The following is a 15,437-nucleotide window of genomic DNA, read 5'->3' as shown; positions in this document are numbered from 1 at the left end:
CGGAGTTGGATACTCAGTGGGTCGAGGAGCTCGACTCCGTACTCTGGGGGCTGCGGACCATGCCGAATCGCACCACCGGATACACACCCTTTTTTATGGTGTACGGCGCGGAAGCAGTACTACCATGCGACATAATACATGATTCGCCATGCGTACGCATGTACAAAGAGAAGGACGCCGAGTTAGATCGGCAGGATAATTTGGATGCCTTGGAGGAGGAGCGCGACGTCACTAAGGCCCGTTCCGCATTCTATCAGCAACAGGCTCGACGATACCAAAGCAGAGAAGTGCGAGCCAAAACTTATAATATTGGCGAACTCGTTCTACGCTTACCTGATAAGAAGGACAAGCTCAAACCCAAGTGGGAAGGCCCCTTCATCATCGACAAAGTTCTTACTGGAGGAGCGTACCGCTTATCTAATGCATCCGATAACAGAGTCGAGCCGAACCCATGGAACGCGGCCGGACTTCGTAGATTCTACGCCTAGCGCTGAACTCAGTGTTCGTCTCCTTAACCCTCCTTTTTCAATTATGCTCCCTCCCTTCTTCCTTTCTCGATCTCTTTCTTTTCGCACAAGTATTTCATACAGTGCGGATTCCCGGATTACTTCGGCCGCACTATGTGTCTAAACTTTACCTGGGGGCTTCCTATACGAAAGCTTAATATAAATTACTTTAAGGGCTTCTTGCCCATCACACATGCGTTTATTTTTCCATGTGTGCCTTTTCGTCACCATTATATGCATCGATATGACTTAAGACATGGCCAAGCTGGGTTCCCTGGCTCCTGTGTTTATGCCCTATGTTCCCGTTCATTCGGCTAGGGCATAAGGGGAGCACCTCTGCGATTGTTACTGCCAGTTGATCCGGAAGTGTACCTCAGACTGGGTGAAGCCGAAAGCTAGTTTCCTTAAGAGAATATTCGGTCGGTGAACAAAGCATGTCTTCTTTTATTATAACTTTAATCCCCAGAAGTTTTGTGTCCTGCGCTTTGGTTCGCAGTCCGGACATGTGCCTTGACACATGCTTACCCAGGGAAAGGAACCCTTAATGGAACTATTCTCTCTGGAAGATGTTTCTTACTAACCATGTAACATAACATAACTAGTTGGGTACTTGTCTATTCAAGCACTTATGACCCCTACGCCTGGTTTCCACGCATACTCCGGTTTTGTATAACTGAGCGGGTATTCGGACATACCCCAGACTTTAGGATCCGGGGGCTGAAGCGAAAAGGTCCGCCAAGACAAACGATTTTAATCCGGCTAGGGGCTACTTATGTCCATCGAATTACACAGTCATTTGGACTGATTATATTCATCCTCTATACCATCTAACAGGCTATCTAGCTTACAATCCTGTTGAGAATACTTTGCGGCTAACGCCACCTAGTCATATACCAGACTCACGGGAATCTCTTGCCCATCTGGCCCGGCCGGTCCAACTTCGGCCATATGGTTCGGGTCCAGCTTGGTGTAGCGTGTCTTCTCCATCGCCCATGCTTCTCTTGCACCTTGCCGGCAGGCGGATATCTTCCACAAACAGAAGCGTTGTCGTGCTCCCTGAAGCATGTCCACAAGCCCCCCTATGGCATTTGGAAGGGAGCTTGATGGCCACAAGGACCGGGCAATGCCCTGCATCACCTGCCGAGCTCGCTCATGCAGTTGTAAGAGGTCCTATAGTAAATCACCTGCAGAAGCAGGCATCTCCTCCTCAGGGTAACCCGTCAGCATTCCTGCAAACATAACTTTTTCAATATGCTTCCTCGCCGAACTATATTACAGTTCGTTTAGGCACTTACGATAAATGCCGCGGCGAAGCCTTTTGTTCTCCTTCACGGAGTCCGCCAGCTGTGCACGGACGTCTTTCAATTCCACGTCCAGCCGAACATTGTCATCTTGGAGCATATTCTTATCATGCTTCACTTGCGTCAAGATGTGCTCACTGGCCTTTAGTTGCCTCTGGAGATGCGACTCGTCCTCCCCGCCGCCCTCCGGATTTACTCCAGGGTTGTCTACAGAACTCTCTGTTAAATTTGTAATACTAACCGGTTGCCAATTGGTGCATTCTTATATAATTTAGATAAATATTACCATACGAGGCCTTCTGGGATTCCTCTAGCTTGGCAACTATGGCCCTCAGTTGAGTCTTGCACTCCTCTAGCTCCCGAGCCAATTGCTCATTCTTATCAACAAGAACATGCGAGGAATTGATACTTAAAACTATTGTTTCAACCGTTTCAAGTCTTAGGGGCTAATACTACATATATGCTCATCAAGCTTTCCTACCCGTATATCTTTGGTATACTAGACTGTTGCCCGAGCAAGTCCGCTTTGAGCAGCTCAGATGTATGCGTCTCCGGAATTGAAGGCATTAAACGCCTCTTCGGAAAAGATGTTGTTGCGAAGCACGGCCCGTCGACGCCGATGATCCATGGCGCTCTCTACCTCCGAATTGGTGGCGGAGAGCATATCTGCCTCTTCTGTCGGAGGACTATGCGGCGTCGGCCCTACGTCCGCCTCCCCTCTTGAAGTTGGTCTTGGAGCTCGACTGGCGGAGGCGTGGTTGGTACGATCTCCGGATACAGTCCGGATACTCCTCTTCCTGCCAAGATGTACAAAGGGCGCTGTTATACTTCAGACAACAACAAAATTGCATGACAGGTTGTTTTCTTACCTCTGTAGAGGCGTGTCGGCTCTAATCGCCTTCGTCTTGAGCCTGCCCAATCCGGACGGCTGTGGCTGACGGGTCCCTAGGGGCTCGGCCCTGCGCTCCTAACATCGCTGCTGCAAAAGCACGACATATCAGGGATAAGGTGTGACATCAGGAAAGAATTCTCTTCGGAGGATCGAGTTTTCGGCTTGGCTTACATGCGACGAAGGTAACGGTCTGGGATAATCGGCGGTGATAGCCACTGGGGCACCGTCACGGCTCGTCCGATAAAATATCCCGTCAACAAGCTCCACGGCCGCATCTGGGTCTTCTTCGAGACCTGGATCCAGGGCCCTTTCGGGGTCCTCTGGCTGCGGAGAAGGGCTGGTGATTCCTTCCACGTCGCTCCTCAGTTCTTGCTTGGAAATATCAACGCAGGTAAATTTAGCAAAGAACGCCACAATAAGTGAAGTGATAAAATTATTGACGTCTTACCCAGTTTGGGGGAATGTACATGGAGAATCCATCCCGCGGTTTGATATGGAGGAATTCTTCCTCTTCTCCTTTGTACAGGTCGGACAGTATCCTTGCCCAAGCAGTGGGGGAGTCCGGACCCTTACGGCCGCAGCGGGTGGCGTCGTCTGTCCCGTTGTAGTGCCACATGGGATTGCTCCGATGTTGAAGCGGTTGCACTCCCCGCATTATGCATACTGCCACCACCTCGACTATCGTCAGTCCGGATTTGGCCAGTAATTTTATCCTACTCATCAGGAAATGTACTTCCCTGGAATCCTCTTCTTGAGGGCCTCGGGGGCGCCATCTTAGACGTGCCCTTGGCGGGGAGTTACTAAACTTGGGGAGTCCTGTCCGGACTGGATCCGGAAGGGGAGCGTCGTCAATATAAAACCACTCTGAGGCCCAGTTGTCTGGAGCCTTCTTGGGAGTACTGGACAGGTATCCGGTCTCAGCAATATGCCATACTTCAGCCCCGCCCACTTGACATAGGGATTCTCCCTGGTTGCGGGGGACAAGGCAGAACAACTTCTTCCACAATCCCAAATGAGCCTCAGAGCCTAGAAATAGCTCGTAAAGAGTGACGTACCCTGCTATATGCAGTATGGAGGCTGGGGTAAGATTGTGCAGTTGGAGGCCGTAGAACTCCAGAAGCCCATGAAGGAATGGATGAATAGGAAACCCAACGCCCCTTAACAGATGCGGAATTAAGCATATTCGCTGCTCTAGAGACGGATTGGGGGATCTCTCCGCTTGTTCTCCGTCATTATAGGTGGCAACTCCGGCTCGAACAGGGACCATGAATGCCGGCGGGAGGAGCCCTTGAGTTTGTAACTTTATCAAACGGCTATGAGAAACTGAACACTCTCCCGAGTCTCCCAGCTTGGGGCAAGGGGAGCGAGCAGAAGAGCTGTGACGACCGGCCATGCTGGAATGGTTTTTTCTGGGCGCTCTGTTGGATGCTTGCTCGAGGAGGGAGAGTGAGGTTTGGATCTGGAAATCCCCGTCTCTTCAAATAGACGGCTAGCCCGAAGGGCCGAGGGTGGCAAATGCAAAAATGCCTTGACTCCTCATATTCACTCGACACGTGGAAATGATCATTGTTGATACATTGAAGCCGAGGAGTACGACATTGATGAAGATGTCGAACACTGTTCGTCATGATGGGAACCTTGGAGTATTCAGAGGAGGAACCCGCCTTGCAATGCCGAAGACAAGACTGCATGCCGGACTCATCGTCATTGAAGCCTGGTTCAGGGGCTACTGAGGGAGTCCTGGATAAGGGGGTATCCAGACAGCAGGACTATATTCATCGTCCGGGCTATAGAAGCATCAAGATACAAGACTCAAGACTTCGGCTCGTGTCCGGATGGGACTCTCCTTTGCGTGGAAGACAAGCTTAGCAATCCGGATATTATATTTCCTTCCTTGTAACCGTCTCCATGTAAACCCTAGCTCTCTGGTGTCTATGTAAACCGGAGAGCATGGTCCTTAGAAGGCCGATCACAATTACAATCATACCATCATCGGCTAGCTCTTAGGGTTTAGCCTCTATGATCTCGTGGTAGATCTACTCTTGTATTCCACATATCTTCAATATTAATCAATCAGCAAGTAGGGTTTTACCTCCATCGAGAGGGCAAGAACCTGGGTAAACATTGTGTCCCTTGCTTCCTGTTACCATCAGCCTAAGACGCACAGATTGGGACCCCCTACCCGATATCCGCCGGTTTTGACACCGACATCCACGGCAGCCCTTACAACGCTTATGACCCGCTTTTGTGCGGGCGAAGATAGCAAAAACAACTCAAGTAAACGTGGCACTTCTGAAGCCACAGATAGCAATGGCAAGCCACGACGCAGCAGACACAAGCGTCGAAACAATGGCGACAATGCCAAAGACACGACTGTCAACACCGGATTCAGTGGCTCTAAGTCTGGTCAGCGGAAGAAGCCATTTAAGAAAAACAATCCGGGCATGTCCAGTTTGGACTGCTTACTCGATCGTCCATGTCAAATTCACGGCACCCCCGGTAAATCATCCAATCATACCAACAGAGAATTTTGGGTTTTCAAACAGGCTGGCAAGCTAAACGCCGAAAACAAGGAGAAGGGGTCGCAAAGCAATGACGATGACGAGGAGCCCCGGCCACCGAACACAGGGGGATAGAAGAAGTTTCCCCCACAAGTCAAGACGGTGAACATGATATATGCTACCCATATTTCCAAGAGGGAGAGGAGGCGCGCACTCAGGGACGTCTACGCGGTGGAGCCAGTCGCCCCAAAGTACAACCCATGGTCGTCCTATCCGATTACCTTTGATCGCAGGGACCATCCGACCAGTATCCATCATGGTGGGTCAGCCGCACTAGTCCGTGACCCAGTCATTGACGGATTCCACCTTACGCAAGTCCTCATGGACGGTGACAACAGCCTGAACCTGGTCTATCAGGATACAGTGCGCAAGATGGCTATCGATCCTTCAAGGATCAAACCCACAAAAACCACCTTCAAAGGTGCCATACCAGGTGTAGAGGCCTACTGTACGGGCTCAATCACACTGGAAGTGGTCTTCGGATCCCCGTATAATTTCCGAAGCGAAGAATTGATCTTCGACATCATCCCCTTCTGCAGTGGCTATCATGCACTGATCGGACAAACCACATTTGCTCGATTCAATGCGGTGCCACACTATGCTTATCTCAACCTAAGATGCCCGGTCCATGGGGCATCATAACAGTCATTGGAAACATGGAATGCTCCCTCCGTACTGAGGAGCACACTGCTGCCCTCGCAATAGAAGCACAGAGCGGCCTCTTTAGATCGAACCTCAATTCAGCGGCCAAGCTCCAGGACACTGTCAAAAGAGTCTGAACTACTCCGCAGCAGGACTGCCTAGCTCGTCAAGAGCTTGACTAGCAATTCGGCCTCCATCCCAACCCCGACCAAACTGCAGCCTTCATACCGCGCGTATATAACTACGCACTAAAGATACCATGGGGATAGACGGAGGAACAACTAGGTTTTGTTCCACAATGCGGCTCAACCACTCCTGGACACACACATTATTTTACATTTTTTCAGGTTACTTTTTTTCTAGGCTGTTACTAGCGACCTGACGGCCAGACCTATGAAAGGACGGATATACGAAGGAGGGAAGTAACTCGAACGCGTGAGGGAATCTCTAGATATTCTTCTCGATGATCATTCTATCTGCCTCTGGATCCGCACGCAGTTCCCCCCGGTCTCAGCAGGTTCCGAAGTCATATTGATTATTGCACTACTTGTACTTATATGCTTCGACGTATTATTAAATTACAATGAAAACAATTCGTGGCTCTATTTCTATGTCATTTACTTGTTGTTTCATTTTTTGATATGTTTATCAAATCGCAACCGTACACTCTGGTATGCCTTAATTCGCCAGGGGCTTCATTGTACCCCATAATATGGCAAGAAAGTCTGAACACCTTCACGGTAGTTCGGCACCCCGAATTGTAGCATTATATGCATCGGCTCCGAATCATGTCTTGGGTCAATAGTTGGGTTGCCCGGCTCCTATGCTTGCTACACTATGTTCCGCTATATCGGCTAGGGTAGTAAAGGGAGAACTACTATGATTGTGTCCCAGTTCTTCTGGAAGAGCACCTTAGTAGAGAAAGCCGAAAACTTTTTGTCATGATGCGGTGAGAGTTGGTCAGCTATTCAAGAGGTCACAAAATCTCTAGCAATTTCTTCCGCATTATGTGATATCTGATGCATCGTGCGACGAATCGGTTTTTATCCGATTAGGTGTTTACAGAACCCCAAGTTCGGACTTCCGAACACTAGGGGTTGCGCCTACATTTTTTATTGTCAAACTCATATGGCTAAATTAGGGTGATAAAGCCTTATAGTCCGATTGCCTGGTTCGTTGCGCTAAAAACCTCCTTTAAGGACCAAAATCTAGAGTAAAGAGTGTTTAGATTTATCCCGAACACCCCCATACTTCCTACGTGGGGGCAGAAGCCGATGACTGGCCAACTCTCAGAATTAATATAAAAAACGGCCGCATAGGAGGTAAATTTTTTAAATAACAAGCATTATATTATATAACGACCTTGTTCCATATTACAGCATAGGATAACATGAATGTATTCATGGGAATATAATATCCTTGGCACATTGCTCTGCCACAAGGCGGGATCCCACCAAAACACTGTCATAGTACATCTCGGCCTTACGGTGCTCCTTCCCTGCGGGTGGTCCTTCGGTCATCAGCTTTGCGGCATCCATCTTCGCCTAGTGCACCTTGGTGCGGGCGAAGGCCATCCAAGCACCTTCGATGCAGATCGACCGCTTGATGGCGTCAAGCCGAGGGCATGCACTAACCAGTCGCTTCACAAGTCCGAAGTAGTTGCTGGGAATAGCTTCGGCAGGCCATAGCCGGATTATCAAATCCTTCATGGCTAGTTCGTCCGCCCTATGCAGCTCGACCAACTATTTCAGCTGATCGATAAAGGGCACTGGATATTTTGGCGCAATATATTGTGACCAGAATAGCTTCTCCGTAGAGCTCCCCTCTTTGGCCCGGTAGAATTGTGCGGCATCGGACACGCTGCATGGCAGATCCGCAAACACCCCTGGAGAACACAGAATTCGGGTCAGTAAAAGGAACCTTTCCTTCACATATTTGCTCTGCATATAAAGGCCTTACCCACCGCGATTTTTCTAGCCTCCTGGATTTCCTGGAGGACGCCTTGGGCTTCAACCCGGGCATCGTGTGTGGATTGAGGAGCCTTGATGAGTTCGGATTCTTTATCCGCAATACTCTGTTCCAAGGACTCATACTTATTTACGGCTTCTTGGAGCTCTTGTTGAACCTCAATGACCCTGGCCTCGTGTTTTTCACGAGCGGCCTGCTCCTTGGCCACTTTCTTTTCGGCCTCGGCTAGCACCTTCTTGAGAGCCTCGACCTCGGTCGCCGCTCCTAAATACATATCATGACATTTTTAGTCAAAAGAAATTACTTATCTCTATTTCAATACAAACAAGGTTTTTCCATACGTTGGTTATCCTCTAGTTGCTTCTTTACATGGCCGAGCTCTTTCTCGGCCCGCTCCGGACTCTGCTTTAGTCCGGAGACCTCTGCAGTATGAGAGGTTGCAGCTAATAACGACGCATGCTTGTTCACATAGATATTTCATGGTTAGACTCCTGCGAATATTATTTGATCCTATGTCCGGCTTTTCTTTTCAAAAACCGAACAGTGTATCAGGGGCTACTGTCTACATTGTGATATTCTTTTTATGTTTAAACTTCACTACTTACCTCAAAGCCTGTTAGAAGGCTTGTTCAGGCTTCGGTCATCCCGCTTTTTGCTGACTGAAACTTCTCAATCACCGCACCCATAAGGGTACGGTGCTCTTCAACAATGGAAGCGCTTTGCAGTGCCTCCAATAAAGTATCCGTTGCCTCTGGGTGGACAGAGGTCGCCGGTGGAACAGGCGCAGCCCCTTATTTTGAAGAAGGTTGCTTGCTAGATTCCGGAGCTATACTCGTCTCCGGAACGGAGTTTGACGGTGTCCCGGACTAAGGGGTACTCACCACGTCGTCTCCCAATCAGCTAGATTGGGCCGAGGACCCCCATGGCCGTATACTCATAGGCCAGTTCGGACAGCCCATGCCGCATACAAGAAGTACTCCATAAGACTTGGTGCATAAGACAAGGACTCTCCTAAACCCTAGGCCTTCGATGTGTTACATAAACCGAGGCCAGGCTAGTCAATAGACAATCTCATATTCATTACTACAATCTCGTGGTAGATACATGTACTCTGTACAATACCCATACGAATACAATCAAAAGCAGCATGTAGGATATTATCTCTTCAAGAGAGCCCAAAGCTGGGTAAAACCCCGTGTCCATGTTACCATCGCTCCAAGACGCCTAGCTTAGGACCCCTACTATGAGATACGCCAGTTTTGACACCGACATTGGTGATTTCATTGAGAGCCTGCAAGGCAATCGTCGCGGATTGATGGGACGATCAGGTGATATTTTTTCAGTTAGATCTGTTTTATGTCAATCATCTCTTTTCGCAAATTGTTGCTGCCGAATTAGCTTACTTTGTTCGCAGTCAAACCAAGATCAGGAAAATTTTAGCGACAATGGTCGTACCCGTCACCAGACCGTGTGTTAGATCCGGACACTGCTGCGGTTATAGAAAGCAATATCAATCGCAAAGATTGCTACCCCGCGTGCCATGGAAACTCCGAAAGAAACGCGTGCATGCAGCAACGCCTTGGGGTTGCAAATACACCGCCTGGGTCAGTTCAAAAACAATGGTGATCCAGCCGAGGAGCAGGGCTGATCACACATCGCCTCTGTCGGGCATATCAGGGAAGATTCCTTTCCTTTTGTTTTTTATTCCAGCCCTTAGTTTGTCCGGTGGTCCTCCTCTACCTTTTGTTGAAAAGTGCATGCACCTGGGGTATTGCTAACCTGGTTGGCTACTAGTTTTACAGTGCGGCACCCTAGGTTTAATAGGTAGATTCTGGTAATTTGAGTACTACTACTCCACGTGTAAGATCAAAACCAATGTATTTTAGGTACCAGTTGATACTAGTTTTGTCCAGATCACTTTTGTTTTCTCACCTTAGTCTGCTACAGTCATCATAGTCGAGCGTGTTTATTTTTTCCTGACTATTCGTTAATCACATGAAATTATTACACACATAATATTTTCTGTCCGTTAGTACTGCTTTATTTTTTGCAGAGATATTTTGTCGATGCATGTACGTGTGTTTTCCGTTCAAAGAGTATTCTATGATGGTCTGCATTTTTTTGTGCTGCAGGTTTTGCAATCAGGTCTACACTGCGGCCGCCGTTTCAGGGCGACCCAATATGTTGTCGCTACCCTGTGCGCACTACGTCCGTAACTCGTGCACCCATGCCAATTCGGATTTTGTCATCCCGCCGCACCAACGCCCAGTGTCGACAATGGCCTCGCGCCATGCCACATCTCTTTTAATAATTTATTTTACATAAAGAATGTTGTAAAGAATTTTTATTTATTTATTTTTGCTATCTGTTTGTGCTACTTCATGCATGCAGATAATCGGCCTCGACTATGCCACGCCGCGGGCCGTACTGTCACCTCGGCAGGGTGACATCGTCGCCCACCTCCATCGACCGAACTGTGTCATCACCTTGGAGCGCTGCCCTGTATTGGCAACCCCGCATCATCGCTTCATCAACCTACTCGGCTGGAGATTCCAGTGTCACCCGGCGACCTGCTCCATCACCTCGGCTACACTGGGGGCTTCACCTCTTTGGAGTGCCGAGCTCTTCGCTCGGCCACAACGGGCTTGGGGGCTGAGACCTTGTCCCGCACCAAGCTCGGACCGCGTCATCAATGCCGAACACATTAACCAGCTAAGTCGCTTTCATGCTCCAAAACTTTTAGTTCTAAATTTTGTTCGATTCGGCCAAGCATTATACTTTGTTGGCAAAAAGTTGTTTGCGAAAAACTTCCTTGTCCAAACTTTGTTTGTGACACACAAATTCAAATACCCCGTTTCCTTGGGGGCTTCCTTTATGAAGCATTTCCTCTTGCATATGATTATACTTGTACGGCTTCGTTCCTTGTTCGTGTATTATGCCACAATATGCACCATGTTGATTTAAGTTGTTCTGCAAGCTGGGTTGCCTGGCTCCTGTGCTTACCCCTACGTTCCGATTGTTCGGCTAGGGAGTAAAGGGAGCACCTCTGCGATTGTCACAACCGGGTCATCCGAGCTCGGACCTCAGACTGGGTGAAGCCGAAAGCTAGCGCTCTTATTGTTTTCAATCATGGTTGGCACACAACGGAACTCATGAGTACAAAAAATATATTGCACAAGTCTCATAATAGCAATGAGCAACCGAAGAAAGGTATCGATGGAGGTACTATTTTCTTCGAAGATGCTTCTTACACTTTGTTAGTAATATAGCATAAGTTCCCTAAGCACGCTTTGTCTATTACAGCCTTATGGCCTGATTGCCTGGTTATCGGAAACACCGTCGATATTCTCGAGAGGTGGAGTACATAACACTTTTCGGTCCTTGGCCGAAGAGGGAGAAGCCGGCGGTCGGTTAAGACGCGTTTAAAGTTTGGGTGAACACAGATATGATATAAGTACTTCGGTACACACAATCATTATAACATAAAATTCTTTTACCCAAGTCACTTGGGGGCTCTTAAAATTTATATGAGCTATTGGCACTTTTAAAATATTTGTGTGTTTCCCGCATAATTCTTGCAGTGCAACGCCGGGCACCTTTAGAGATTTGGCAAAAACATTCTCGGATATTGCTATATCTGCATCAATTTCGAATTGTGTCTTCAGTCAATAGTTGGGTTTCCCGGCTCCCGCGCTTCCCTCCTATGTTCCGCTTTGTTCGGCTCGGTGTGCAAAGGGAGAAACACTATGATTGTGTTTCCAGCTCGCATGGTTACGCACCTCAGTGGAGAAAGCCGAAAACTGACTGTAACAATAAGCGTAAACTGGTCAACGATCCGATGACAATGATAAATGATGGGTCGTTCATAACATTGGCCGGAGTGTTTATGGCTTGACCTTGGCTGTCTCCCAACACTAGCTGGGGGCTCATAGCTAGCTTCCCCAGTTTAAAGCTCCTATGACTATGTGAAAGTTATAAAGTCCGCATATCTGATTGCCTCGTTTCTACTAACACAACCGCCTCCAGGCACCGAGATGTCGGCTAAGGGATGTCTGGTTATTGCAGAAACACCCTGTGTAGTATCTACAAAGGGGCGGAAGCTGACGACGGGCCACTTTCAACTGATAAACGGTCGCAACGGAGTCAAAATAAACATATCATCGGTGTTTGTATTTAATATACAAGGGCTTCCTTCCGTAATCGTTATAAAGCCATAAATATGTATCAATTTGACTTAAGATTTTGGCCAAGCTGGGTTGCCTAGCTCCTATGTTTACCCCTATGTTCCCGATTGTTCGGCTAGGCGGTAAAGGGAGCACTTATGTGCTTGTTACTACCGGGTCATCTGAGTTAGTACCTCAAACTGGGTGAAGCGGAAAGCTAGCAATCTTAAAGGATCACATTGGTCAGCAACGACGGAAGTGAAAATTTTGGTTCATTAAATAGCGTTCGGGAACTTTCCCCGAACTAAATCCTCAATATTTTGCTCCCATATGGATCGGAGCTGAGGTTTCATGATCATGCTTAGCATGGCAACCCAAAGAAAGGAACCGATATAGGGACTATTTTCTTTGGAAGATGTTTCTTACATTAAAAAGTAATATAACAATCTCTCCACGTACCTTTGTTTATAAAACCCTATGGCCGGATTGCCTTGTTTGCCATAAATCTTTGCCCTCATAAAGGCCTTATAAAGTTGGACAAACACTCCTCGGCTGCTGGCCGAGGAGGTTGAAGCCGATGGTCAGTCAACAAAGTTTTGTACAATGCGGATCCGAGCATTAATGATGTCGAGTACTTGGATACATAGAATCATTACACATAATTTGTGATTTTACTTCGGATATCAATCCTTAATTCGTCACTCGTGGCCACATGAAGGCTCGGGGGCTACTGGGCTTCATGCTTATCATATACAAATATTAAAGGGGTACATCGGTGCCCTGATCTGGTGTTGCCACCCGACCAGTGTCTCGGGGGCTACTGCGTTGCCTGTTCAATACAGAAAATTCAAACTGCTTAGTGTTCGGCTTGACCGAACTATGGGCAAACACGTCTTCAGACAATAATAGGTACCATCTGGACCTATCTGGCATCAAGCTAGTATATTGCGGCAACTTCTCAAGACCCTCTCTCAAGGGCCCAATCGTCGATCATTATTATCTCTAATATATTACACTGCGTTTCTATTCCCACGTATGCTGCCGAGCTAGGATTTGACTCAGGCTAATTTCGCTCATCGACTTGAGTCTCAAGGGCTACTAGGAACAACGGTTTCATGTTTTCCTTCAGGTGCATCTCGGATTTTAGACTGACACACACCTTAAGGGCTACTGGATATACATATACTGGCTATATATCTCGGCAAGGAATAAATCGCACCAGTCAAAAATCAGCCCACGGTTGGGGTGGTGCATCACCTCGGACGCACTCCGGCATAAAGCTCGGGCGCCAGTGGCTAGCTCCATAGAGGGCATTCCCGGCATTAAGCTCGGGTAAACTCCTTTAACTTTTTTTGAACCTAGGTGATCTATGACACCTCGGATATAGTCCAGCGTTGGAGCTTGGACCTAGTCCGGCGTCGGAGCTTGGATATAATCTGACGCTGGAGCTCGGATACAGTTCGGCATTAGAGCTCGGCTATAACAATACTCTTCAGATATAGTCCGTCGGTGGATCTCGGATACATGCTGGCGCTGGAGCTCGGAAGCGGTCCGGCGTTGGTGCTCGGCCGCAAAAGATACCTCGAATGCAGTCCAGCGTTGGAGCTCAGACGCAAGAGGACACTGCCGCCTGGGAACAAATTCAAACCCGAGGTGTGGCATAAAAATAACAAGGCATTGATAAAGGCCGAGAACTTAAAGGGGCTCCTTGGATACCCGACGTGTAAACTCTTCGGTTACACTTTGGCGATCCTTAAGATGGAAGATGGGAAGATTTGTTGAACCAGTTTTCAAGACCGACGACCGAAGATAAAGAACAGTTCGGAAGAATCGAGGAGCGTCCTCAACTTGAAGACCGATTCAGGGGGCTACTGACGGTGTCCCTAACTAAGGGGTACTCACCATGTCGTCTCCCTATCAGTTAGATTGGGCCGAGGACCCCCATGGCCGTATACTCATAGGCCAGTTCGGACAGCCCATCCTGCATACAAGGACTCCACCAAACTTGGTGTTGGAAATATGCCCTAGAGGCAATAATAAAAGGATTATTATTATATTTCCTTGTTCATGATAATTGTCTTTTATTCATGCTATAATTGTATTATCCGGAAATCGTAATACACGTGTGAATACATAGACCACAATATGTCCCTAGTAAGCCTCTAGTTGACTAGCTCGTTGGTCAACAGATAGTCATGGTTTCCTGACTATGGACATTGGATGTCGTTGACAACGGGATCACATCATTAGGAGAATGATGTGATGGACAAGACCCAATCCTAAGCATAGCACAAGATCATGTTGTTCGTTTTGCTAGAGCTTTTCCAATGTCAAGTATCTTTTCCTTAGACCATGAGATTGTGTAACTCCCGGATACCGTAGGAGTGCTTTGGGTGTACCAAATGTCACAATGTAACTGGGTGACTATAAAGGTGCACTACAGGTATCTCCGAAAGTGTCTGTTGGGTTGACACGGATCGAGACTGGGATTTGTCACTCCGTGTGAAGGAGAGGTATCACTGGGCCCACTTGGTAGTGCATCATCATAATGAGCTCAAAGTGACCAAGTGTCTGGTCACATGATCATGCACTATGGTACGAGTAAAGTGACTTGCCGGTAACGAGACTGAACGAGGTATAGGGATACCGACGATCGAGTCTCGGGCAAGTAACATACCGTCTGACAAAGGAAATAGTATACGGGGTTGCTTGAACCCTCGACATCGTGGTTCATCCGATGAGATCATCGAGGAGTATGTGGGAGCCAACATGGGTATCCAGATCCCGCTGTTGGTTATTGACCGGAGAGCTGTCTCGGTCATGTCTGCATGTCTCCCGAACCCGTAGGGTCTATACACTTAAGGTTCGGTAATGCTAGGGTTGTATGAATATGAGTATGCAGCAAACCGAATGTTGTTCGGAGTCCCGGATGAGATCCCGGACGTCACAAGGAGTTCCGAAATGGTCCATAGGTAAAGAAAACTATATAGGAAGTGCTGTTTCGCCCATCGGGAAAGTTTCGGGGTCACCCGGTATTGTACCGGGACCACCGGAAGGGTCCCGGGGGTCCACCGGGTGGGGCCACCTATCCCGAAGGGCCCCGTGGGCTGAAGTGGGAAGGGAACCAGCGACTGGTGCGCCCCCCTTGCCCCCCTGCGCCTAGGGTTGGAAACCCTAGGTGGGTGGGGCACACCACTTGCCTTGGGGGGCACTCCACCCCCCTGGCCGCCGACCCTTGGGAGATGGCATCTCCCAGGGCCGGCGCCCCACCTGGGGGCCTATATAAAGGAGGGCAAGGGGGACGGCAGCCGCACCCTGTGTCTTGGCACCTCCCTCCCCTGCTACACCTTGTCCTCCTCCCGCAGCAGCTTGGCGAAGCCCTGCTGAAGTTCTGCTGCATCCAC

The sequence above is a fragment of the Triticum dicoccoides genome, chromosome 4B (genome assembly GCF_002162155.2).
Source record: "Triticum dicoccoides isolate Atlit2015 ecotype Zavitan chromosome 4B, WEW_v2.0, whole genome shotgun sequence".
NCBI lineage: Eukaryota > Viridiplantae > Streptophyta > Magnoliopsida > Poales > Poaceae > Triticum > Triticum dicoccoides.
The sequence above is the reverse complement of the archived record's forward strand: the minus strand, read 5'-3'. Positions refer to the sequence as shown.